The sequence below is a fragment of the Bombus pyrosoma genome, linkage group LG15, assembly GCF_014825855.1.
Source record: "Bombus pyrosoma isolate SC7728 linkage group LG15, ASM1482585v1, whole genome shotgun sequence".
NCBI classification, from domain to species: domain Eukaryota; kingdom Metazoa; phylum Arthropoda; class Insecta; order Hymenoptera; family Apidae; genus Bombus; species Bombus pyrosoma.
In genome coordinates this window covers 4,203,993-4,231,072 of record NC_057784.1, presented here as the reverse complement: position 1 = coordinate 4,231,072, position 27,080 = coordinate 4,203,993, and the positions used below count along the sequence as shown (strand labels likewise).

General features: G+C 40.7%; 1 protein-coding gene across 7 annotated transcripts in view; it reads left to right on the top strand.

The window, feature by feature from the left end:
• Positions 1–1,617: 1,617 nt before the first annotated feature.
• Positions 1,618–27,080, top strand: part of LOC122575345 (dopamine receptor 2) — an 81,740-nt gene continuing 56,277 nt past the window's right edge. For 2 of the 7 annotated variants that reach the window (XR_006319408.1, XM_043744136.1), the window contains exon 1: positions 1,618–4,303. The gene's annotated coding sequence lies outside the window, so the exon portion shown is untranslated. Of the gene's footprint in view, positions 4,304–10,046; positions 10,393–27,080 lie in introns of those variants that run through there. The other 5 variants (XM_043744137.1, XM_043744141.1, XM_043744139.1 and 2 more) reach the window with 5 other exon arrangements.

The window sequence follows — 27,080 nt, the reverse complement described above, 5'->3', positions numbered from 1 at the left end:
AAAAATATATTAGCGTTGGCCATATTGTTATGCACGATCTGCGAAACGGTCGTGACAAAGGATCTGATGAAACGCTAACAAGGAAACGTTTCGGTTTCGATATCCCTCGACGCGCTCCATAAATTTTTTCTGCGATCTTCTAACGAGGCAAATAGCCGCGTAAAGGATAACGATGACGTAAAATGATCGTAATAGCTGTTGTAAAGCAGTGGGCGCTTCATAATTGTATAGCGAACATGAACATGGGTTAACTGAGCAAATGATCCGCCTTGCCTATGCTTTTCTTGGCCTTTCGTCTACATATATAAAACCAAAGAGAAACTAACATTTTTGTGCGTCCATCGACGTGTGTACATCTTTAATAAAGCTAGGCTTAGATATAGTGTAACAAATATAGCGAACTATATGTGGGCTAATTAATTAAGTGATACACATATTTTAGTCCTATGTTTCCCTTGGCTTCTATAGAAAATAAAACGAGTGAGAAGAATTTGTCACGTGTTCTTCCTTGACGAAGCTAGAATCAAATGTAATAAACTCAAACGTGGGTTAACTGAACAAATGATTCACCTTTCTTACAGCTTTCATTTCTTGGTTTATACACGAAATGAAAAAGAAAAACGAAAAACGAAAAATTTCGTTCCGCCACAATCTTTCGCGTGCTTTTCCCTAACGAAGCTGAAATTAAATGTAATAAACGCGAACGTAGGTTAACCAAGCAAATGATTCAGCTTTCCTGCAGCCTTTCTTCCTTGCCCTCTATATAAAGTAAAGTTTAAGAAAAACTGAAAGCTTTTTTTCGGCTGCAAGTCGACGTGTGTTCATTTTTAACGAAGCTAGAATTAATCATCGAGCGATGTCACCTTCCTCATTCGGCGAGATTCACTCAAAGCTATGCCCCAATTCATCCGCCGTCCATTCATCAAAGCACAAGACCCTCTTATCGACTCCAAAATAAGTGGAAACTGGGCCAAAGTACCGACTGGCAACCGTATAACAACTCGCAAGACGTATCTCCTGCAAACAAGACGTCATACGCGCCGCATTTTCGCCAGATCTTTCAACCTTCTTCCATACTCCGATGCATCGCCCACTTTCGCCTCGTAGTCGGGAATCCGGAATCATCGCATTTGATTTTCTAATTTGCTAGTCGGGGAAACACGCGTCACGTTGGGTCGCTGTGGAGCTCGAGGAAGACCGCAAGACCAGCATTCCCGGCGAAATACCCGCTATCTCTGCCAGACATACTTTAAGCTTTCGCTCTTGATTCCCGCCACAGACTGTCGCGACAGCTTCAATTTGCTTCGAAGCTTCATGCTTTATGCAACCACTGCTATTATCCTCCGTATATTGAAACGATTCTCCCTTGAAATCGAGAAAAATCCATTGACCATCCTGGACTCGCTGAATCCGGAATTTTAAACGTCGTTGCTAGATCGAATGATAGGAGCGTGTGTGAAGCGGATGCGTGCAGTTGCGAACGGTGCACAACGATTGTGCACAGTGGCTGGACGTAGGTAGAAGTGCGTGAGCATCGGAAGGGCGTCGCGGCGAGGGTGCCGTTGAATGCGGAGCGCACGCGCTACGGGAACAGAGGTTTGGGGCCACGCGGCGGCACCAGTCCGCTCCTCTCAAACCGCGAAACACGTCCCGGCGCCCTCGAGGACGAGAATCGCGAGTGGCCAGCTCTCTCTTTCTTTCCCTCTCCCTCTCTGTCTCTATGTTTTTCCATTGATTCTTTTACATATTTTTTTCTTACTACAATTAACCGTGAAAGTATACCTGTGAAGAGTAATTCTCGAAGGAGCTCCTGTATCGCGCGTTCATCCGTATCTCCGGAAGTTGTCTCTTGGTATCATGATCCTCTATCGCTCGTACGGGCCCCCTCTCCCCCGACAAAGACGACGGCAACGAAAGGATCACGACGACGAGCACGACGATCCTGACGTTCCGTTCGTCGACGAGATTCAGCGAAGCGTAGGGCCACCGTAAGTGCGTGTCGTACAGAGGAAGACAATCTTGAGTCACCGGAACCGCCGTGTGCCACAGTAATTAACGCGTCTTCGAAGTGCTAATATCTATACACATGTCTCCGTGTTTCGTTCGACGTCCCGATTCAGTGTTCCCCTCGAAGAGGAGAAGAAACTTTCGAAAGATCGTGGATACCGTGACAGTCGTTTCTGCCGAAGCACAATAGATGCCTTTGTTCCAGAGGAAGTTGCAAGTAGGAAGACTTATCGGAGAAGTGTTTCTGGAAGGAAGCTATCAGGTTTGCAACTTCTCCGATACGAAGTGTGCAACCTTCGGGGTTAATTAGCCATCCAACGGATCGACCTTTTCGTTACGACCCCGTTGTGAATGTTAGTGCCACTTCGTTAATTGCAAACAAATAGACCGTTATCAACATCGTCTTGCAAATTGCATACGACGATCTGTTGGAATCGTAGTTAGTCGGTTTGTCGAGACGTAAATTTACTCTTCCGGTAGATTGGTGGAAATTAACCCGCGCGCGTGCAAGTTTCGAGTCGACGAGGGTACGTTACTCGAGGACACGACCACGGCTGTTCACTGAGTATTAATCGTTAACGAGTCACCGGCGGCTGGCTGTTCGTTAGCTACTTATACTTCGGTCTTTGAAGGAATTAAAGTTTCTGTCGGTGTTGAACGGTGTCTGATAGCTGTCCCCGGCGATTTTAACGAGAACTCGAGGCTCGTTTTACACAGGGACACGTATCTTGTATTCCGGTCGATCTATCGGTAAACGGCGATCGAACCTCGATTAATTAAAAGTTTTCCACTCGCCCGCGAAATTCCGTTGTTTTCTCGTTATACGAAGCGTTCCGCTTGCGAAGAGGGTCGGAGGATTTGTTCAGAGGCGAAGCCAATAAATGGATCGAAGATTCTTCCGCTGGAGTTTCTATCGAAGAGGTAAACGCCGGATCGAATTGAACATAGATCTGGTATAAGTTGATGAAACGAATCGTTCGGAAATTCGGGGAGGAGAGGGAGAGGGGGAGAAGGAGGAAACTCTTGCTAGCCATCCAATTAAGCCGCCTACGATGCGTTCGAAAGAAACTAAAAGAAAGAAAAAACAGATCAATTCGAAACCGACCGGTATCGCCGCTTGCCGTCAAAATAGCTAAACTTCGTTAACGAGAAACTCTGTTTCCTCGATTCCCAAGCCGGGACCCGGGCTTTGTGGAACGACCGCCCGGAGAATCAGCTTTCTTAAGCTTGAAAAGGGTAAACGTCGCCGCCATCCTTTCGTGAGATCCTATTTACCCGAAGGAATCCCCGGTACGCGGCTAAAATTGCCTCTCCCCGAGCTTTACGTCAATTATCTTTCGAAGATTGCCGGCGTGGAACGACGCGTAGAAGCGTTGCTCGTGCGAGTCGCGCGCGCGACCGACCGAGAGCCGACACAGACGCGCGCGCTCTGAATTTTCCAGCTGAATCTTGTCGACGGATAATCCGGACATTTCCTTCCGTCCCTCGTTCGTTTCCGTTCGAAACGACTCCCTGGCGCGCCTTTATATCGAGAACGCATTCTTATTCCCGCCCCCACCCCCCATCAAAGAGAATCGCCCTTATCACCTTTCTTCCTCTGCTCGTCGTTTCGTTGTTCGTCCGATCGTACACGCACGTTCCATAATATTCGACGTTTGTTAAAGGGGGGACAAACGTTCGCGACGCATCGTTCAACGAACTGGTCGGAAAGAGGATGGGAAAACGCACGAGACGCTGAACAAGGAAAACATCGAGGGAGAAGCACGAAACTGTTTCGAACGTGGAGGAATCGATTGGCTACGATCGATATCACGGAAGAGAAAGAAGCTTCGTTCTCTTCGTGGTGAAGCTCTTTCCGCTTGTCTCTCCAAGGAACGATCCGTTATGGGGCTTATACGGGTTTATACATGGTGTATTTAATCGCGGAATCAAGACGCTGATTCAGTTTCTCGTTTATCGCGTTATTCTGGTGAATGATCGACCATGGGAGAAGAGTAAACCGGAACACGGATGTATGCAGCCGGTTTCACGTGTTAATTAAGGATCATCCATTTACGGTGACTGCAGTGTTAGCGTTTTCTCTGTGCTAAGTAAACTGTTCCAAATTGAACGTATCCACGGATGGGAGGACCGATTAGCTCGGACTGAATTATTTTCGGGTTTAATTGTGAGTCTCTTAATTGGACCCTACGGAACGATAAATCCGTGTGGCAGAAGTAACGGCTGCAGGCTACCACACGGAAGGCTCTGTACGCTCAACGAAGCTGTAAACGCGTGTGTGGGATTCCGACGTCAGGTAAGAATATCTTTTTTTTCTCAGCCGATTCTCTCCTTTACGCTCTTTCACTTTCGGTTTCCGATACTTCGCGATAGCATTCGTTCCACGTTCTCGCGCGTTGTCGCGGATCGTTGTCGTTGCGTGATTATCCTCGATTAGAGGTTCACGCGAATCGTTCGAGGGAGCCTTTGAATTATTCGCGTGCCGTTAACCCTTTGCGGAGCGACGACATTTTTCCCCAAACGACGGCTCGTTTCGCTTTGGACGAAAAGCGAAACCCTTGCCGATGAAGTTCGATGAGAATTCGCACGCTATTCCACACCATTGAAAAAGTAGAAAATCACACGGAGTTAAACTACGTAGATCACACTGTGTTGATTAGCGAAACACGATTTAACGCGACACGACGTGTTCTCTGTTCGATCGCGATGTATCATCTCCGGGCTAGATTATATCGAATAAACAACTTTATTTCTTTGCATAATTCCATCTTTATCGGTGGTCTCGGTTCTGTACTGCATTATGCAAAGGAGACAGGGGCTTTTATCCAGGAATTGGGGAACCGATAGGAAACGCGAAGCCTGTGAATCACGTGAGAGAGGAGAAGCTCGCCGCTCCAAAGAGAGGAATGCTATCTTTTACGCTTCATACCGACGAGTGCTCTTGGGGGTGACGTTCCAGATTTTTTGCGACGATAGCGTTGATAACGAAGTGATAGGGAAAATCGTTTTCGTGGTTCCATTAGCTTGGATCAGTCTAATATCGTGGGCGTAGCGCCAATCGGATTAAGGGAATCTCGGGCACAAACGTTCATTCAACAATAATTTTTCAACGGAATTTGCTGTAAATATTCATCACCGTTTCTAAATATTAGACCTCTTGCAAAATGTAAGATCAACCCGAGAAATAGTTGGGGGGAATTATTGAAATTTTTTAAAATCCTTATCTTGCTTGAAATCTTACGAAAACATAGGTAAAGATTATGGAATCTTAAGATACATAAAGAATTCATATATTCGATGTTATAAAAATCTCATCTTTATCTATAGTACGTTAAAATTTCTTCTCCTTTATATCCACTACGTTCCTGGATCATTATTTTATCTCGATGACAGTGTAATAAAATGGCGAAGAATTCGGAATTAACAATTTGAAGATTAATCGCTTCTTTGTCGTCAAGGTTTCTACCATTTCTAGTACCAAGCGGAGAAGATACATACTCTCAACTTTTTATAGGAAATAAATATTAATGATTTCGTGACATATGACGACGTTCGATATGTGAAATTTTCAGTGTGCCGCCTTTCGTTGATCCTCTCTCGCGAAACACTCAGTTAATCAACTCTGGCAGTCGTATTATTAATTTTTCTATCGTATTTCTTTTTATTTAACTCTTGTTTATTTAACTTCTCCGAATGTCGCATCTGATTCGTACAAAATTTTCTCAACAACGTTTATATTAATATATTACCGTGTTTCTCTCGCAAGCCTTGCAAATGTATTCCTTTAATACAATTTTGATTTTTTTAGCGGCAGTTCCAAAGTTAATTTTTATTATAAAATCGTATGAACATATCATATCAATTTTCCGAGTTCATAAAATCCTTTAGTTCGGTTCGTTTGTCCGATGCGATAAAATCGTTCGTAACAGTGACTTCCTTTTTACACATTTTTAATGCTACATCATAATTATGATATCTCATATGAACCCTAATGTTCTGATGCTTATAAACGAGATTCTACTTGTATATTATATATACGTATTCGTATAATGTAAATGTTGAAACAGTTCTCACAGTGCAAATTCATCTGTAGAACCTGCAAATTCGTAGCAAAATTTTCGTGATCTCTGGGATGGTGAAATTTTCTGGCTGGCAAACAGCGAGATTAACCGGTCCCGATGCCTCGTAGTGCCGGAGATGCCGAGTTTACAAGGTCCTGTGGCTCATTCGACGCCCGATAAAGCGTACTACATACACACGCAGCTCGTCGCAGGGAGCAAACACGCCACCGAGGGAGAACCGAAATTTGAGTCACCGTAGATTTATGCTATCCAGGCGGCCGTTTTTCGAACTGTTAATAATCAACATTGACGCGTTTCGCTCTTATTTTCATCCTCTATGGAGTTTCATATACCCGTATGAGATATTCGCGACGGAAATTCTTCGTCGGTCAAATATGTCAATTCCATTCATATGTCCATAAGACGCTTTTTACTTGTTTTAACGTGTAAATTCACCCCCTGAAATATAGACATGTATTTATGGTTCATCCTGTACTCATCCCTCGCTTTCTCAGAGGAATATTTAAGAGAGTGTTTTTAATACATCGTACCAATTTCGCTGGGAGCAACCATATCGTAATGACACTTTCAATTAACTACGCGTAATTGAGGATAATTGCTGTTAATAAACATGCCGGTGCGACTGCGTAACCAGTGTTCTTGGGTTACTTGGTTCGCCACCCTTCTACTTCCTACGGCTGCCGAGAAACGATGAAATATGACGGCGCGGAATAGAGCGCGGATAAAAATCCTGACTTCTCGTCCAAATAATTCATCTCGCGTCAGGTGAATTAACGAGGATCATCTCGCGAACCCGACGACGAGTAGCGCCGTAATAATTTCAGCTCTCCGGTCAGTTATCAGTTTGGCGTGACTGTCAATTAACGAAATCGTATGATTTATTCTGGTTTGCGCTCGCGAGATAGGATAACGTTCACTTCCCAATGACTCGGCTGATTTATCGTTCTAATCTTCCGTTTAATATTCCTAAGGATCCCGTTTCGAGAGTTTATTCCTCGGTCGCATTAGCATAAGACAGCGGGGGATAATTTGTGCGTGCAGCGTGAGAAACGCAAGACCGAAATTGAAAGCAGAGACAATTTTAAATTAACTTTGGAACCATCCTTGGAAACGATAAGCTCGAATACATCGTTCGCCGTGAAATTGGAAACGCGCGCCAACGAAATAAATCACGTATTCCCTCTTCGTTCTCTTTGTGTCGTTTCCCTGAAATTGCAGCTACAAACTTCCCAAAGTTAAAACTGCGGTTATATTTCCATATAATTTCCGAGCTTCTGCTAATCCGTGCAACTTCCCTTCGAAACAATTTTTCGAGCATCGTGAAAAATTACAGAGGATTAAAGTTCCGAATCGAGCGCACGGCGTGTCTGACACTAAACGGCACGATTTCCCTTACGCGGCTGTATTTGCAAAGATGACGGCATGGCTAGGCAAAGGAATGCGGGTCTGATTGATTATTTCTACTAGAGTTAATACAATTACGAAAATAAGTATGCGTTTTCGCCGGAAGTGTGGCATATACAGTGTCGTACGAAAATATTCGAACACTAGTAAAATATTCGAAACAAATCTGGAAATGTATATACTTGCTGGTCTGATATGAAACGCCTAATCGATCACAGTGTTGTACTTATCCAAAATTGAGATATAATGCGTATGTTATAGTTAACGAAGGGTTTTGCGCGCTCATATACATTTTTTAATTCATTTCGTAAGCACTGCATCACGAGTCATGATTATGGTATTTGTATTGATAAAATTCGAAACGAATTTGAAAATGTATATAGAAGTTGCAAGATATCTGTTGGAAACACATAATTTGAGAAGATCAAATATTTCAATAGCTAATTATCCACCATATTAATGTAACTGTCTTTAGAACTCGGTGTATGTTTAAGACATAGTGCGTTCCCGCAAGAATTCTATGGTAAATGTTGGAATACTTTTGCAAGCTAGTGTACTAATACGATCATATGGCAACGAATGGCGGTGAGTTATAAAGAGCAGGATTTCCCTTGCCCCTGTATCATCCTATCTCTGTACTATACACGCTTTTTCACCGATCTCGCTCTTTCATTAAAGACTCTCCTATTTGGGGTAATAAAAAGCATCGAAAAGATATACAAATTCGACATTCAATCTGCCTTCGTTCCGTGAAACATCGCAAAATCAGACTCGGGCAAAGTTGAATAAAATCCAGGTTTCACTGACTTTGCCTCGAGAGTTCTTTCAATAATCATCTCTGGAATAAGCGCCCTTTAAAATCGGGTCGCAGGAACGTGTTCAGATTTACGAACGATTCTCCGGTGCGGAACTTGAAATTCCTATCTCCACTGACACGAGGGGAACTGCAGCCACTTGTGCTTTTACTCCCTCGTTTTTCCTATCCTTCCTTTCACTGTTGTTTTGCTATCGAAGAAACAAGCAGAATGTATGGGAACTCGATAAAATGCACACGTGATAAACGGAGGACTACAGGGTGTCCCAATAATCATGTTACGATCGGCAAGAGGAGAGGAGGGAGGATTTTGCGTGAAGAAATAAATTGGGAATATAGAATACAATGTTTCCGTACGATGCTTCGTTTTTAAGAAAGTCGTGTTTCGAAAGAATGAAAGAGATGAACTTAATTCCTGGCTGAATACGAGTGAACACGAGTGGCAGATATGAAATAATCGATTCTATGTACTGCGATTATCAGACACCCTGTATCCAACAACGTTACCGAACGTTGCGTTGGATCGATTCTGTTATTCCCTTTATCGAGAATCGTATTTCATTAGTCGAGAGAAAAACCAGGCGTGTTTCATTCACCAGTTTCCGAACAGTTGCAGCATGCGGGGATCGACTTTAAATCGTTCGCCTAAATCGAAACGGAAACGGAAGCTGGCCACCAGTACAGCGGCGAGAGAAAAGGCACTCGACGACGAACCGATGGCTGGCCACTGACACTGGATGACTTCCGGTTTACATGGAACGGCTGACCAATCAGCCGGCAATCTTTCAATTGGCACCGGCCGTAATTGAGCAGCTCGTAGATCCCTCGTTGTCCTCAACAGTTCCCTTAACAGCCAGTAATCGTTGATTCTTAGCCAGCTCTGTTACGATAACACGGATTCATCGTAATGAACGCGCAGTTTTAGCGCGGGCTCTTCTAACGCGTATCGCGGTACCATGAAATTTTATGCCGGTCGGATTACGCAGAGAACGTTGTAATATCTCCTCCTACCTTGAAAAGACGCTTAAGCCAAGTCCTGTAGCGCATTGAAACTTTCCAAAGTACCTTTTTCCATGGGTTAGACGTTCTAAGTATTCTTTAGTTGCGAGTTTGAAAATTCTCCTCCTCGGAGTTACATTATCGTACATTTTTACTAAACGCATTTACTAAGCGCGTTTTTATGAAATATTTACGCGGACATTTCGACGAAAAGACACAAAGAACGGTCGTTACTAGCGATGGGCTTAAGTACGTCGTAGGTAGATTTTAACATTAGCCGACTACGTTAGAATCCTCTATTAATATTTTAAAAATTAAGAGAGAAAAAAGAACGATATTTTCAAGTAGATTTAAACAACGCGACAGATTCGAATTCTCTGTGAGCAGTTCGTAGAATCGAATAGATTTGATACTGGATGAACATCCTAGCGAAAATTCTCCATTCTCTTAAGATCATTTTACTTGGTTATCAATGAGAGATCCATCAATATAATTTAGTTTACTACATAGCTGTAAGTACAAACGATAAACTATTGTACAATTTATAGGATATGTAGTACTTTTCTGATTCTCATAACTCCATTAATATCTACATGTATTTCTAAGAATTTCGATTTATTCTAATATCATAGTACGTACTTATACCGATTCCGAGGTTCGAAAACAGCTTTGTGAAGGCCGAATACGTACTTTGCAAGTTTAACGAATGAATGAACCATTAGGTACACGTCGTGAGTACTGTTCGAACCCTATGAAATGAATCTTCGATTTGGTTCAGATTTATAAATACATATGAAACTTAGTCCCATCGCTACTCCTTTCACATGTTTTGAAAAGTGTTTCGCTGTATGTATTAACTGTGTAGCGCACTGCAGGGAGAAAAATTCTGGTTCCAGTTTGCTCCACGTAAAATGTTTATCACGAATAATTCGACAATGTGAAAGCAAGAGGGTTCGCGTGGATCGTGTTCGTAGAACGGGCAGCATTTAACATGAGCGGTGAAACAGGGCTTACACAAGCTGGCTCGTATCACGGAACAACGGGACAAAGTACACACGTTGGGAGCTTTGAACGGAAACGGTTTCCGTAAGTCCATGTGTTTTATAAGTTTTCTCGGCTAAATTAATCTCGGGATTCTTTTCGACGTATCGTTCGAGGAAAACTCGACAACGGAGGGATTTCTTTCGGCTTACCCGCACCATTCTTCCGGCCATTCTTTTGGCCAATTGAATAGCATGGCGCCTTTTCCAAGTTGCGTCTGAACCGTGGATCGATTCGATGCCCGAAAACTCGTCAAATAAATTATTCCGTCTGGTGGCAATACGGGAAGAGGAAACGGACAGAGAAAAGATGTTCTATGGATAAAATCGAGCTCCAAGGGAGCACGTTTAGTTGATTGAATCCGTTCTCGATCCTCATGAAAATTCCATGGGAGCGTACATCGAGAGATCAACGCGGATACAGGGAAAACACGTGGCTCTTAACGAAACCATTTTGAAACCCTTTATCGTTCGCAGCAGAACTATCTTGCTTGTAGCACGATCCCAGTGTCTCTTCTCGCTATTTCTCTTCGAGATATCGGTTACGCTAGACTTAGAAACGATCAACGAATGGTCGACGAACGTCGTTTTCAAGAAACGATGGAGGGAAAGCAATAACTTTACCAGTTTCCAACGCCGTCATAATCGCCCGTGGAAGTCTTTCGACGGCACGAGATCGCGGGCTTTGGCCTCTCTATTCTATCTGAGATTAACGATCTGGCCGTGCCAAGAACAGCATCGACCATTAATCGTATTTGTTCAACGGATAGCGATCGATGGTTCAACGTTACAACATAGAATCGGCCAGAGAAGAGGTGATCGTACGGGGAAATATTAAAGAGAAGAGAAAAACAAAAAGCACGTTTTATGGAATATGGCGAGGGAGCAAACATGTCTAGATAAGCCGATAAACACGGGGCAGACAGAAACCCTTGAGGCTTCTAAGAAAACGCAGTTAAAATCTGATGTACGAGGGGAGACATAAACGTCGCAATAAATTCCTTGGCTATACGCACGGTTAAGGGTAAACAAGCGGCACTGACCCCGCGCCTGTTTTATAGTGTCCCATACGCATCGATAACACGCGTTTAACCATTTTGCCTATCGATCTCGCCGCGATGAATAAATGCATTGAGTTCAACCCCTTCTCGTTGCGATCCAGATAAAAGCACGTATACGTCCAGTTTTATCGCACGTTTTACCCTAGAAATTGTTCGAGACCATATAAAACACATTCGGAACTTCTCGTAGACATCCACCCACTGATTCTTCCTACACCTTGTTTTTTTTTTTTTTTCTATTTTCTGGTCATCTGGCTGCTGCTATTTTTTCCTGAAACACGTTACACGCGATTAACATATTAATAACGCGTAACGTGTAACACGATAGAAACGAAGCAACCCTTTTCTAATTTATCCGGAATGACACACACAGGGGAGAAAATATATATCATCGTATGACAGCGCGTGACAGCTGACGAGAAACTTTTGCATGCAAATGCAGTCAAATTTCTGACTCGGTATCTCACTTTCTCCTCGCTTGTATTTTTTCCCGCTTTTATCCGTATCCTATGGGAGAATTCCGATAAGATCTCTCTGGTTGACACGCAGCCAGAATAGGAATTAGGTTTCTACACCAACATTTTCCGAACACTTTCCCTTTTCTTTTTTCTTCTCCCTTCGACTACGCGTCGCCGATACGTACGTTTTATCGTTCCTAAAGGACGATACATGGATTGAGATCCCCTTTCAAATATTCGTCCAGAAATTTAGATAGAAAAATGGTGCCTTTGATATCAGTGTGTTTAGAAAAGCATTTCTTTCGATGATTTTCCTTAATTTCGAACGTTTCGATTACTACAATGATTTCGATTACTAAAATTTCGGTTACTACAATGGCGGATCACAATTGTTGACGCGTGTCGTATAATTTACAGTTGGATCGACTTACTTAGTTGGAAGAACACTACATTATCGCTCATAACTCTACCAAAGTTTGATTAACGTGTAATTTAACTAACTTCTTTCAATAGCGTTCTTCTGCTTCAATTCTGACGACTGGACGTTTAAATTAAACGAGTATTCTCTGTGAAACGAATATTCGATGCCGTCAATATGTGTCTTTTCTTTTTCTTCTTTTTACCCTGAAATGCAACGACCGTCTTGTCAGTTCACTACGACATTAATTACTTCTATCGATCAGCTATAAAAATTGACCGCATTTAGCTTTTTCGTTTAATAAAAACCAATAATAACATGGAACGTGCATTTAAATGGCAAATAAGTTATAGGTCGGTTTAATATCAGCAACGTCGATTTTAAAATAACAAAATAGAACACTTTTAAATAACGACTTAAGGGCGTTAAAGGGTTAAAGATCCAGGATCGATTATTTTAATCCTACGGGTGGAGAAATCCGCGCGATAGCTTGCAAATGTTTAAACAAGTGTAGCAAGAGCCAGGGATGCTTGATGAATTCGAGAAAAAAAATGTGTAAATTCGTTAGCGGCGGAGTGGTGAGAAAAGCCTCGATAAATCTTCTTATAAACCGATACTTTGGCACGGTTTGCTGGCGCGAAGGTACGCGACTTGCGTGACAAGCGTACACCTACTTCATTACCCGGGCGAATATTTTTTCCAACGTCGGCCACGGCTTCCACACGACCTCTGTGCGCCGAGCGAGGGGAAGAAAGGTCGTTTATAAAAAGCGCGGCTTCTAACGTGTAAGTAATTGCGTACACGCTTCACGGTTAACGTCAGCAATTGGTGTGCGTGCGATCTTACATCTCTAATGGAGACCTGTTTACCTCGGTCACCGAGATCTTGGCCTCGCAGCCCCGACATGCTGCAAGATCGTCGACAAACCAATGTCTCGGGTTTTTCTCCGTACACATATTTTCCAGGCTGTTTTATATCGCGCTATTTTAAGTACTAAACGCAGAATGTTAAAAATAAATGGCTAAAAGTATAAACAAAACGCTTTTAATCAAGAGTGAATCGATCGCGTAATAAGTCTACATTGTTAGATAATACATTCTGTAATTACCGATGGTTGCTGCATTGCGACACGCGTGTATACCAGCTCGTCCATGTGTTTGCCATTACTACAAATTCCACGGGAGCATCTCTGATACAATTTTTCATCTCTAACCGCTAATGGCCCATAAGTTATTCAACTGAACCGAACAGCGGTACGCCAAGTACTCACAGTAGAAATAGGCCGGCACTGGTCAGACGTAGCGTTCCGATTTATCTTAGGACCCCGGCTTCCGTTTGTCCGTCGACCAAATAATCCATCAGACGCGTAATTTAGCGATGAGCTCAAGTACCTGGCAAGTAGCTACTAGATTAGAACTAGGATTAGAATATTCTGTGAGTATTTCGAAAAAATGAAGCAGTATTTTTAAATAGATTCAGATCTAAGTGTTTCGAATCTGTCGCTTTTATGTGTATTTTGAAAACTGAAAAAAATACTCTCAAGTAGAATCGAATGTGTTGGTCGAACAGATTCGAGACGTTATGAGCATCTTAACAGAAATTCTTCGTTCCCTTAAGGTCATTCTTCTCCGGTTATCATTGAAAACCGCTATTGTGATTTTGTATCAAATATTCTGCTTCAAACATTGTTTCTAAATAATTGTAAATGCAAACGATAAAATAAAATTTCTAGCATACACGCTGCCTTTATCGTTCATATGACTCGATTATGCGTACGTACTTCGCAAGACTTTCGATTCATTCCAACGTCGAAGTACTTGTAAGTAGATTTCCGAAACTTGCAAATCGAACTCCATTTACCCGAACTTCACTTATTGCAATGAAATTTTAGTTCGTGTTCGATTGATTGAGCTTTTACGAGTCGAATTCGCTTATTTGGATGCGAGCACCTCTCGCGACGAACGAAAAAATAATAGCAAGAGATTGAACTTCTATTACATGAACTTCAATTACGTATAAACTGTTTGCCCTTCCATAATCCGTCGATCCTCATTCTTAGGTTCAAAAACAGTTTGTAAAGATCGTCGAATATTTCTCAATCAGATGCAACGATCGAACCATTACACGTTACGAGTAATATCCCAACCCTATGAAGTGAAGCTTGTTCATTAGGATTCGATTCAGACTTACAAGTGCATATTGAACTCGATCCCGTCACTAACATCCCATCACCAACGTCATTATCAATTTGCCAGACTAAGCTGTTCTCCCATTAATACGGATAATCGCTGTTTTAATATATTTTTACGATGGTCCGTGTCACCCCTGTTTTTACCGCTGAGATTACGCCATTTCCGACGCGTAATCCTATGTGTTGTTCACCCTGGCGGGAGGCCACCGTTAGTAAAAAGCGTCGACACGAGTCGTCTCCCCCCATCGGCCACAATAAGCGGATTATCAATTTCTCGAGGATGTCCACAACGATTACGGTGAATTCTTGTCAGAGGTATTTTTTCGTGGATAATATCCGAGCGAGTCTGCATTGACTTTATGATCTATAAATCGTGGCGATATGCCTTCGAGTTGGGCAGCTTCCCATCTTTTTATTGATATTAGACTACAGGTTTCAAAGTTTGCTCTCTCCGAGCAGACTCTAAAGATTCCCTTAAGAGGCTTGCGTCGTGAAGCGAACCGAGCTTTAAGTCCGAGACTTAGTCGCAATATTTCTTCGTAGTCGATAGACTTCATCGCCACCGTATTGGTTCAACTTACCTTTCATGTAAGTTTAAGGGATCGAAGGGCATGGATTTTGCAAGACAAACGAAAACGCTTCAATTGCTGAACGCTGGCCGTTCGTTATCTTCTCGTAGAAAACGAAAAGGGATAGCTAGAATAGAGTGTTGGTAACTTGGTGAGGGCGAGCCGGTCGTAAACCAAAGTTCTAACTCGCGACATACGGCGAGCTACGCCTTCCAGGATGCTCATTGTCATCCGCAAACGGACGAAGGATAACCACCAAGTCATAGTAGATGAAAATCTAATTGAAGACAAAGACGAAACGGTGTCCGAGCATCCGATATCCACAAGAGAGCGTCAAAAATCGCATTTTAGAATCGTAGCGTACGCGACAAGAAAAAATGTATCTCTATAGTAAGAAATTGCCAAAGAAAATTATTTACGAGTCTAAGAAACATTCATACGCCCTTATACATTCTACTCCGTACATTCTGTGCACTTTTGCATCCTCAAATCTCCGTTAAATGAATAAAAATCCGCATTCTATTTATCACACGACTTAATTGTTTGAAGCAGCAAAGACTGGCAGACAATGACAGTATCTAAAAGACCATGATTTATATAATTTGGCTGACGGCGTGACGCTTCAATGGCGTCGGCTAAAGTGATAGGAGAATCCTCGAGATACCAACGTGGATTTCTTCGACGCGCCGATAATAGGTTGGAGCACACGGCTAAAAGGATTTATCGGGGCTCGTATATCGTTCGCATACGCGACAAAATCGCGGACTAGAGCTTCTTGTTTGGCCCAGGAAGGATTTATGGCCGGGTTTGTCCGAAAGCAGAAAAGGAAATACGCGAGTTACACGGTGGAGGACTAAGCCGAAACAGTAGATCAAAAACGGGATTGACTACGGAGCGAGTAATTCCAGCAGGATCTTTCAATTATCCTCAGTTCCAAGCTCGTAATTTTCATGGAGATCAGCGGAGTTAGGCGATTTCCGCGAATATAGTTTTCACTATGGTCGCGAATGGATCGAATAGGATTCTCGACGTAAAAATTCCGGCCTGGATTACGAGAAATATATAGTTTTATACCTACGAGTAAATTTACTGCTCAAACTTTCTGCAGAGAGGAAGTAAAACATACGAAATCTTTGTTTGAAATAAATTTTATTGGATATCAGAAGAAAATGGTATCGTAAGGCATACTTAAATGTCATGTTTGGGTATTATCTGAATAAAATATTTGAGAAATGATTATTTGAATAATGTACGACATTATTTGATTAGATATTATCTTCTGATGCTTACGCGCGTTATTTTACTTGAACGAGCAAGTGAATTTTGTAAAAATTATGTCGTTCAGTTATCAGGCAAACGAATTTTTTACTTTGTTTGGTATTTTGTATTTGCATAAATGTTTACCAAAATGATATCTCGAATAATTTCTGATTCTATCGTACCAGCGCGTGCCAGAAATACCGATTTCTTCGCAGTGTGTCATACACGTAAGCTCAGACACATTGTTCAAGGTTAATTGGAATTAGAGCAATTCGGAGTAAATGTTGTAAAATAATTCGCGTCCATATTGTTCACGGCGTGAATGTATGCAAAAAAGGATATTTAAAATTCAAATGAATATTAAAATCTAAATTATTTGTTTTTTTTATTCCAAAGAGTTAACTAAAATACAAACAAAGTTACAACATTCGCTACGTTGTCTCTACGATGAAAATAAAACGAAAATATTTCTAAAGTAACATTTTATTATTTTTTTACCTCTATTTTAAGTAAAACATACTTAACCTTGTGCCAAGTATAAAACACAGAGTGCGAGGGGAGAAGCAGAAAAAAAATAAGGAAGCGGTAAAGATCATGCGAGCAAGATACTGCGAGATCGCAAATACTGGATATTCTTAGAAGATTAATGACTCTTATCCGAGGACATTCGATGCAAACAAATCGCATTTCCTGTTAGGAAGCGTCCTCTAGCACGACGGACGAAAGAGAAATTTTTCGACGCGTGGAAAAATGCTAGTCGCGCCAAAGTATCGAGTTTTTCTGGCCATTTGCCGCGTATCGATCACGATGAATCTCGTTCATCCGTAAGGATCAAGTTCAACGAAGGCCTTCTTCGTCGCTTGCAGCAACGATATCGAGCGTCCAAGGGTAGCGGACTGTAGATGCCAACGATAATCATTACTAAACGACGAACGTCTGCAAATAGCCAGCTAGCTGCGCGCTAAAGGGCCGTCCGTAAATAACACATACGTCGACAACTTGTACATGTCGGAGAAGAAAAGAAACTACGATATTGTGTGTCTGGTTGTTAACCCGATTCTTTTCAATCCCCTCCATCGAGATTTCATTCGCCCACAGGGCACGAAACAGATGTGGCCGCCGATTCGGGTCACTTCTCGGATCACTTTTTGTTCCTTTCAATTCGACCCGTGCGGAATATTATAAGAAGCAAAAAATTGGTAGAATTGTGGCAAAGGAGCAATTCGATTTCGTTAATTTGACAGAAGGATAATTGGTTGATTGCAATGGATACGACGATAGAAACTACTAATTTGTGGGAATTTATTATAAACGATAACAGTTTAGTAAGTATGGCAATAAGAAACGATGGTGGATATCGTTAGTGAAATAATTAATCGGGTGGAATGTTCTATTTAATTAGATTCGCACAAGATAACGATTCGTTATGGAATCGTTAACAGGATTCGATAAAATAACCACATATAAAACATGATAGATTATAGCAGAAGAAATATAGTTCGTATAATTGAAAATCCAATGCTACTATGGATATTAATTAAATTAAAGCAACGGATATTATAAATTTTACTACGACAGTGAAGTTTTCAAGTCAAGATTACAAACAAAATAATAATAATTGTTTAAGGGTAGATTTAATTACTTCATAATGATTTATGGGGTTTACCTCATTTCTCTGTAAATATTCGAATAAATGAAAATACATTTACAAGTACTAAAATTAACTAATATCGATTTGTATCTATTAATTTTTAATTTTTTGATTACACAAGTTTCTGATTAAAGGACGACCTAATTAAAACCACGTTCATGCAGCCATGTAGCTGTCATTTTGTATCTACTTTACATCTGCGTAATGCACCACTCACTACATATACAGTGGCTGAATATACAAACATACAAGGAATATCTGCACATATCCTTATTTTCCAATGAAGCGTTTTTTCTTTATCAGCTTCTGCATCTCATTTTTATTCTAGATATGAATTTTTTTCTATCATGGAAAAGCAAAATTTAATATACTTAGACCTAATTAATTAGTGTGCTACTTGGAATACTTCAATTGTAGTTTCCGAAAGGGAGGCTGACGTATCCCAATAATCTGTGTATCACGATACCAATGTAACGTGTTATAATAAATAAAAAGCTATACAAATAAATGCTTTTTGTAGTCACTATACCGATAACGATCCAGACGACTACCCGCTTTTGAAAAGTTCTTTCTCAAGTGTTCAGATTTTTCTCCGTCGATTCTTTAACTTGTCACTGGTATCAAGATCGGAGGAAGGGCCGAGGTTGATCGATGAGGGACGTTCTTCCAACGACAGCTACCATTTTCTACGCTATCTATATTACCTCTTACACTTATCTATTTCTAGCGAGCGTACTTTGCTATCTACCGAGACTTTATCGAAGCGAATGTTTTAGATATACACAACGTCCTGTCAGCTTGTTAGCGCGAATGAATATGGATTATCCGGACAACAGTACCATGACAAAGGTGGAAATGTCGTATCGGCAGGTTTCGATCGATCGATTCTTTCCGTCGCTGCAATAGCGTCGAGCGGCGTCGTACAATATTTGCATCGAAGAAACATTGCGGTACAACGTGGCTACGATTTTGCACGTTCGCCCCGATATTCCGCAGGGATTGCGGGATATGTTCGTAAATGGAAATAGTTGCTGGCCCGTGTATAACTGTTGTGTTGGGCTCATTCAGGTTTAAGCTTCCGCATAGACAATTACGTTTTAATTAAAATTATCCCGAAATCTGATCGGGTGGCTGCATCATACGTTTGGTTAGGCATGAACATTGGTACCGGCGCGGCGGCGCCAGAATCCCCGCGGTTGGACCGCATTATCTCTCGAAGGCAATGGCGATTGAGATTTATAATCGTGGAAGATATCGTTGTACGTGAGCGTTCCGCTTGATCATACTGGTTTTCACCCTGTAAAAGGTTAAACGAGCAGTATTTTCGAGTGGGCATCGTGTGACCTACGTTTACGAGCCACCCTTTCGAACCTTTTAATTTTTCCAGCGGTAAAAGCCAATTTTCAATACGGCCTTATCGACACGTGACCCACGCTGGAGTTCGAAAGCTTGCGGTGTTTGTTCATTTTTGATAAAACCTGATATAGTTAGAAAATTAGAATGATTTCAGCTGGTACAAACGATTTCTTCGCAAGTGGCGGTATAACTTTAGATTTTTAGATGGAGTATCCAATATTTTGTGCTGCAATTGTTCGGTAGAGTTGTGAATTCTAAGAATAAAGACAATGGCCCACATCCTTGCTCAAAAATCTTGAGACAGTTATTACGTTTGCTTCAAAATTGGACAGATGTAAGTGACAGCGACACGATATGATCGAGTATCATTTAACTTGATATTCTATATGACAAAGAAAAGGAAAGGTGACGCATAAAATACTAATGGAAAGAATACAAGCTGATGTAAAGTTCTTAATTTACACGAAATACCGAAGCTTTATTCAAAATAAACGATATGATACGCTTACCTTAAAACTTACTATCCGTCAGATATTTGTCTTTGTTCGTCCTATTATTTAGTTTCATTGCGAGATACGCTCATATGTTTGAAATTACGAAGATATTTCAAAGTAGCAGACAGAGTTGATGAGGCTCTCTCTTGCGATAATTTCCAAGTGCCCAAATACTCGTGGTCGGTAGTGCACTTATGAATTGCACTGTATATCTCAAGCTTTAATCAACTTCCACTCGTATCCGCTGTCCAAAGCGAAATACGGTTCAATTTTCGAAACGATTAGACCCGTTCCAGGTACTCGGAGATACCACCATCGTCGTAAAAAGATGTTACCTATTAAAAGTTCACAGCAGTGGTTCATCGGTGTTTTCACGAAGGCGTCACGATACGGTCGTGAGATACGATTCCGGAATAAGCTTGGATGCACGGGGCGCGGCGCGGCAATTCAATTAAAGGCCCGGAAATAAAAATAGACGACACGGATTTTCTCGTTTCTCGTAGCATCTATGGCGACATCGATTATCGATAAATTCGCCGGCGTAAATTTTCGCGTGATTTTTTTACTAGCGCGATTTATCTAATCTCGAGCTCGGCAAATTTTTCTTCGTTTCGCGAGCCGCTATCTTCGGAAGCCGGCGAAACGCAACAGGTGATATTTTGAGAAACTCGTTAGCGACCTGATCGTGTAATTGTTTGCTTAGAATCTCGCGAGCCAATCGATTCCTCTTTGCTTCGCATCGAGCGAAGACGATTCCTTTTATAGAACTCGCCTTTGGTATCCGACAAAGGGACAAAAGTCTCGGATCTCGACAAGTTCTATGGGTTACTCTCTCATTGATCCTATTTCTTTCATCCTATTTTATTACTCTGGACTCTGGTACATTTACAACGTGCCACTCTTCAGACATTTCTTCGATTGAATCTCTTTCAGAAGGGATCGTGTACGATCGACAGCGACGTTCTATATAAAGTACCGCTGCAATATCACGAGGCAGCATAAAATTTTAGCTTGCGCGAAATTCCGCGACAAGTATTTCTGCTCGAGTGTTCGAAACGTCCTCCTAACTCGTCGAAACGTATTTCGGATTACGAATCAACGATTTCGCGTGGAACGACGGACAAAAATAATATTTTATCCGAAATGCTATCCGTTTAATTCTCCGTCATTACTAGACGGAGTAAGACGCTGGCCGAGGAAGAAGGAGGATTTTCCTAGTAGATTTCAACTCCCTGCTAGTTACATTCATAGTAAGACGTCGAGAAACACGCTGGCTTCTTTCCAAAATCAGCTCAAAGCGCACGAAAGCTGGAACGGAACGACGCGTTTGGATTCATAGTTGCCGCAGTAATTGTTACAAATTATTCGTGACACTTTCTGCGAAAGAGCAGTGGCGTCTTCGAGGAACTGCCTTTGACCGCGCCTTTTACCATTCCAGTTATCCGATTCACGCTTCGACGATCAACGCTTCTTTTCCTAATTTATTCGAACTTCTTCGACTGGTGTGGTTCCATATCGATTAAACGACCATCGCAGACCGCGCATTCGACTTCATCCCTCTCGTGAATCCGCTTTCTCAGCGCGACGATTGCGTTCCTACTCCGACTGATTTCGTTTGCCGGAGAATTTCTCGAGAACGTATTCCAATTCAATTCTCCTTTTGCTTCTATAGCCAGCACGGCGTTTCCCGCTATTTCCATGATTTCGGTATAGGCATCATAGATGCTTCTCCTTCTTCGCGGAACTTCATCCTCGAGCAAAGTGGAAGACAAATACAAGCTATAGGTATACAGTGGAAGCAGCCACCAGGCGGCCAATCCTTTTGGGACGTTCTCGAGTTTTCCTCGACGTACTTTTAAACAGAACTTAAGGCAAGATCCAACTTCGAACTTTGAAACTTAACAACCCTCTCTCGATCGAGAATTTCTAGAAACTCCCTGTCTCAATTATATAGACGTACGATAATTATTAGGACACCTTTATATAAAATGTAACGATTGATGCAAACTAACGAGGAAACAATTAACGAGTTTACGTTCATTACAAGATAACGATGCAAGAATTCGTAACATCTATTCACACGAGTTACGAGATGAACAGAACGTGTCAACAATTACACACGTTGATTCTCAGCGTCCCCCAAACTTATCAGACTGAAAAAGTTTCGTATAAGACAGATGGACGAATAAACAGCGATGAAAAGAGAAAGAACAGATATAAAAGAGAGTCGATAGGATTGTAAGTTTGAAGTGTAAACTTTTTTTATACTTTCGATGAATCTCTCGCGGGGAAACAATACTTCTCTGGCTACAAATTACGAGTGATCTTATTGCCAGGTTCCAATTTATCTCGACGAGGCGAAACGTCCTTTTGACCACGCCACTATCTTTGATCTATTGAGAAAGAGACAAGAATACCTTGTTTCAAGCAACGTCGTTCGATTAGAGAAGGTCGACAGCCATTGATTCACGTTTCCACCAATTTCTCATGCTGTCCTGAACACGAGTTTTAATCAACTCTAAGTAATTTCGGCAGGTCGATTTAATATACATACGTAGTTGACTTTGAAGCATTTACACCCACGTATGATCACGTTTTATGATAAATCTACTAAATCGAATGAGACTTGAACTAGTGCGTTAAAGATTATGTATTTTTAAAAGGGTGTTTTAAATTTAAATTTAATATATTTCATAAATTTAAATATATTCAATTTAAATTTAATATATTTCATAAATTTAAATATATTATTTAAAAAATATATTACATTATCAAAAAAATGGTCGAATTCGTAAATTAATAAATAAATTGATTTTCACGGATCAGTACAATGCTTATAGGTATAGTTGCACTACCGATGTAGATTTTGGTTCACAGATTTTGGCTGTTCGATTTAAAAACAAGAATGGAATATTAATAAAGAATATTGCATACGTCAATGCATGTCGAGGGTATTTTTATGTTTGAAAAAAGTGACAGGATTAAGTTATCCGAAACGAGAAAGTGACATTTTACGTGCAAAGTACCACCTTTTTTTAGTGAATAAAAACGCGGAAAATAAAAAGACAAAAAAATAGCTTGTCAAAGATAGTTTTATGAGCTACGTGTATACCACTGAAAATTTATTGAAAATTGTTAGTTATCGGGTCAATGGACTTCGAAATTGAGTTTCGAGAAAAATGGGAAAGGCAAATGTGTTTCAACGAAACACTGATCGTGCAATTTGGACTGTAATTGACAATTTCCAGAATTTTCCAATGGAATTTTCACAGAATATATCACGAAATATACACTTGTACTAAATATCTTGTAATTCCTACATATATATTCAGATTTATTGTAAAATGTGCCAATGCAATTATTATAGTCAAGTCTCGCTACAATGCCAATGAAATTTCCTATAATACTCTTCCCTATAATACCGATAATACAATTAATACAAAGTACTTACAAGTGTTCGAATCGTTTTGCAAACCAGTATATACGAATAAACAAAAGTTTCAGATAAACATAAGTTGCTTCTGTCGTTGAACGAAGATAGTTCCATCGTTTGTCGTTTACCGTACTCGTACCATTTCGCGAGAATATTTTCCACGGTCCATCTACGATGCTTCACCAGTAATATCGCTCGAAATATCTCGTCCCGAATTTTTGCAGATGCCAGAACCAATCGGCAATGAATATTTTAATTAGCGGATTTTGCCGATACTCTGCAAGTAGTACGCTGTTCGTCAGCACGATTCCGAATTTTACGATCGTATTCCTTCGTAATTCGTACGACTACGTCCCTGCATTATACGATTCTCTGTGTGCCATATTTTTGGCCTTTCCTAGTCGAATTTCAGATTTTATCCTCGTTATCTAATCGTATTTGTGCTACAGTCTCTGCAGACATCTCCTGCTTGCATTATGCGAAAAGGCTGTCGTTTAGATAGACGACGATGTTGGCGTCAGATAACTCGTTTCATATGCTATCGATACGTAATGTGCCACGAAGGACGTATACCGCGAATTCTATGCAACATCAAGATTCACAGAATTGGTACGGGCACCATCAGTAGATAGATGTTCGTGTTTCGATTCCACTGAACGTACTACGTTTGCGACTGAACGATAACGCGAACGGCACGTACACTCCCGTTCGTAAGTAAGGACGGTTGTTTATTTCAAAGATGATCTGTTTTAATTATAAAATGACAAGAGGTACCGTCGATAATTAATGATTGGTAATCGTCGAAAGGATGCATTTATGAAGAATTTGGAGATGCGAAAATGCACATGATACGCAAAAATACGTTAAGTTTCGAAAGTAAAGTACGTGTCATAATATTTAATGAGTGAAACAAATCTCTGCTTGGATTCCACCTCTTTAATTATGTTAACGAAAATGGTAGTTTACGCAAATATCCGGAATCTATTGATTACGTTCTGCACTGTTATTTCATTATTACCCGCTGATAAACTTGATTTTAAAAGACCAACAGACATAGATATTAACACGTGTAAGAGTAAAATGAGTTGCGAACTGTTCTTCATCTCCAGATTATTTAATGTCTAAAATATAAATGAGTCTGAAGTCATTTCTCATTAACTCATGTACTTTACTGTCATACCCATGTACTGTTGCTGCAAATCGACTAAAGCCTCCGAATACTTATGAATAGTAATGTACATGCAACTGCAAATACGTAATCCGAAATCGACCAATTTTCGTAGTTCATGAATTCCTAAAACCCCGTTCTATTTCCGTGAACAAAAACGACTGCACTTTGAGAATGTCCTAGAGTTTCAGGCTGTTAATACGCGTATCGATGATCGGGTAATTTCTTATGCAAGGTCTACCCCAAGGAAGTCTACGCCAAGCTCGGTTCATTAATTTTGCAGGAAGTTGAGAAAGTAAAGAGCCAAAGACTTGAGAAAGGACTAACTTCAATATATAACTTAATTTTCAAGTATCTTCGTTTCGCTCGCTTCTCTCAAAAAAATGTCATCCCATTGATTTTCACTAAGATCACACGTTTCAATTGTCGCTTGAACTTTTCTCTTCCTTTCCTGCATTACGCTCACGCGTGTAACGATATTCGATGTATCGAGACCTTAAATCAGCGAGGTAAAAAGCTTTGAACGTTTAGAACGTGACAAGCAAAGGTTCCTCGACAGTATCTCATTCGGGCGTGTGACACAATTAAAATAATGGTCATATGTCACGCTCATCGACCAGTGTTCTCTGGCTCACGCGTAATTTAACACAAAAATAACGAAAAATAAGGTGGAACGATTCAAAGGATAAACGTGACCGACCAGGGAGACTACCAATTTCTGCCAAGAGAAATCGGATAGGTTCTCTTTGACTCTTTTATTTCGCTATTTCACTACCGCTATTTTTTTTTCCTTTTTTTTAATATCTTTCAAATATCGTGGCTTTTACGTTCCGAACGTTAAAAGACATGTTAAATATTTCGAGAGAAGCAGGTAGAAGAAGTTGGTATGCTCGAAGGAAGCGATATAGTAAAGTTTTAAGGTGAAACGTTAAGTAGAGTCAGCAATTGGCGGACTGAAAGCCGTGGTCGCGTAGGGTAAGATTTTGAGAACGTATTTCAATCTTGATGTTTGTATCGTCCCTCTATTTCCATAATTAATTAAATTATAATTTTTCTCTCTGCTGTAATAGCAGATTTATGATTTGATAAAATACATCGAATTTCTTTCCTCCTTGTAGATGCTCTTAACAAGTACGTATTATTTAAAAACAAATTTCTTCTTTTTTGATATAGTTAACGACTGATTATATGACAAAATTGAACGGCAGAAATTGATAAAATTTGATATGGATATAGAAGTTGCAAGATACTTTTGTATAATTTTGATATACCTTTAATAGAAAATTACTATACAGTATGAATAGTAGTCTTAATTATACAGTTAAAGATGGTCTCGCTATATTGTGTCTTACTGATATAGTAAATAATTGTCTGTTCAAATACCTCGATGATCTTTGCAAAATGTGCGATTCCAATAAATATCTTCCAACTAATAAACAGTTTCAAATTTGACTCTTATAATCACGGTAGCCGTGTCTCATTGCAGTGCTAACGAAATTTAAAAAAATTTCGTGTTTTGCGCATAATATATCCATGAGCAAATTGCGTGGTAAGTTTTCGACTACCTTCGTGATTCGTCGTAAACCGTTTCCTTCAAGTACACTCAAGGTAAAAAAAATACCGAGTAGAAATTAAACAAGGAATCAGCAGGAACAGGAATCAACAAGACGAATACGTTACGAGCTCGCTGGAAAATCATCCGCACTGTGGAAGTTTATTAGACCGTGACGCCAATCACTCCGCGTCCTCGATAAATTCGTTTCGTTGCAACCCGTAATTGCATTTGTGTTGCAACAACGACATTGTTCCCTCGGTCCATGCTCTCCCTCTCATTTTTCCTTTTTCTTATTTTTTAGCCGGATGCTAACAATGAAATTATCTTTCATTCGAAGAAGCACAGCCACCCCTGCGTCGCGTGGAAAATCGAATCGAACGCACACCACTTTGCTCTAAAGGGAGATCCACCGTCGCTGTAACGGTGTCCATGTAACGGTAACCAATTGTCTTCTGGTTACAATCGTTTTTCCTGTAAAAAAAGTGATCGCGAACCGCTGCGCAACTTCCACGAAAATTATGGACGTTCGGGAAGGGGGTTACACCAGCAGCCTCTCGCGCGAAATTAGATTTATATCCGCGCAAAACATTTCGCTATTGTTCGGGGAACCCGACAAAAAGCGGTCACGTAATTACACGGCAAATTAAAAGTCATCGGTCGTGCGGACGCGCGTACAATACGTTTCGTCGGAAAGGTTTCTTGCCAACTTTTCGACAATGTTTAGGACGAATCGATATTTTCATGCGACAAAAGTGTCACTGCGCTGCAAGAACCGCGTTATTCAGATTCAGAAAGTCACCGTTCCAAGGAGCGGCTAAATAAATTGAAATCGAAGACTATTTGACAATTACTTTTCACCGTATTGAAGCGTTTTTGGACAGAAATTGACTACAAAATGCGTATTTTCCAGCGAATTACTAAGATTCCTAATATGATAATCGATATCGGTATCTGATATGACAATCGGTAAATGAATTTAAATCATTTGAAGCGATATTGAAACGTTCATCGATAGAAATTTGTTCTAAAATACACTGCAACGAATTACTAAATTTCTTAATGTAATGGTCAAGAATAGTAAAACATTTAGTGAGACGATGCTGGAATATCGTAAAAAGGA